We start from the raw sequence: 1,183 nt of genomic DNA, 5'->3' as shown, positions 1-1,183 counted from the left end.
CGACGAGGATGGGATTCGAACCCACGCGTGCAGAGCACATTGGATTAGCAGTCCAACGCCTTAACCACTCGGCCACCTCGTCTGACGCATCGGAAACTGCGTCCTTCGCTAGTCCTTACGGAAAGAAGTCGTTTGTCGATTCGAAAACGCATCGTACTGTGGCTGGTGTTATCGCTGTAATCCCCTGCTGCAGTGCAGCTGACCAAGCTCCCACTCATGAATCATTTAATGATGGCATCTGTCCACGTCGGTATCCCATCGGAGGAAAGTAGTCGGCCCACTTACTTAATGCAGAAATAAGCACCGAATCGTCGTGTAGCGTTGTCTAATGCAAATGAGAAATGTCCTGTGCATTAGGTATAACGACTACTGGAACTATGCGATTATCTCGATTCGCAACAATTATTTGTTACCTTCGATGACCTCATCGCTGATGTTGCTTTCAAGTTTCTTTCGAAGAGCAAACCACGTTCTTCGTAGCCGAATTGTGAGACCAGAGGCTCCTGCTGTTGGCGATGGAGCCAGGCCCTATCAGATCGCTTCCGTGTATGGCGACCGGACGGAAAGCTACAGTTGGGGGTATTATAGGCTCGATACGTTAAAATGACTGCAAGAAGTAAGCACTTAAATATGAATGAGAACGCACCGTTCCCAAACACCACCATGGTGCCAAACTTCGATTCGTTTTTAGATCTTGAGATGGTGTTTGATTCGAAAGACGTACGCTATCGAATGTTGTGTCCTTCCAATTGGTAGGCGGTTTAGTTTCGTATTTCTTACAGATGCTATCTGCCACATACACGTTCCGTTGCTACTACTGAGTGGCGTTTCGCATGTAGAAGGTGTGATCCGGAATGGGTGCTTAACGTAAAATTCTTCGACGAGGATGGGATTCGAACCCACGCGTGCAGAGCACATTGGATTAGCAGTCCAACGCCTTAACCAGTCGGCCACCTCGTCTTTTTTTTTCTTTTTCTTTTTTTTTTTTTTTTTTCGGACCTCCATCCACCCCTTCTAGCCCGTCCTCACGCTCGCCAAAAGTGCCTTCATCGGCTCGACTTCTCAGCCATTAGCAAAAATCTCCGTTGAAATAAAAAATTAATCATGAAACAAATGGATTCTCTTCAGTATCCATGTGGTTATTTGGTTTACCACTATATGTGATGTGGAAAATGAAGCAAAT

General features: G+C 46.2%; 2 non-coding genes across 2 annotated transcripts; both read right to left on the bottom strand.

The window, feature by feature from the left end:
• On the bottom strand, nt 1–82 carry Trnas-gcu. Its single transcript has one exon. It is a non-coding gene; the product is annotated as a tRNA-Ser (tRNA).
• Nucleotides 83–878: 796 nt separating this feature from the next.
• Nucleotides 879–960, bottom strand: Trnas-gcu. The gene has a single exon. It is a non-coding gene; the product is annotated as a tRNA-Ser (tRNA).
• Nucleotides 961–1,183: the final 223 nt, after the last annotated feature.

This window comes from Schistocerca americana, chromosome 2, assembly GCF_021461395.2.
Source record: "Schistocerca americana isolate TAMUIC-IGC-003095 chromosome 2, iqSchAmer2.1, whole genome shotgun sequence".
NCBI lineage: Eukaryota > Metazoa > Arthropoda > Insecta > Orthoptera > Acrididae > Schistocerca > Schistocerca americana.
Note: the sequence above shows the minus strand (reverse complement) of the source record. Positions and strands in the feature narration are given on the sequence as shown.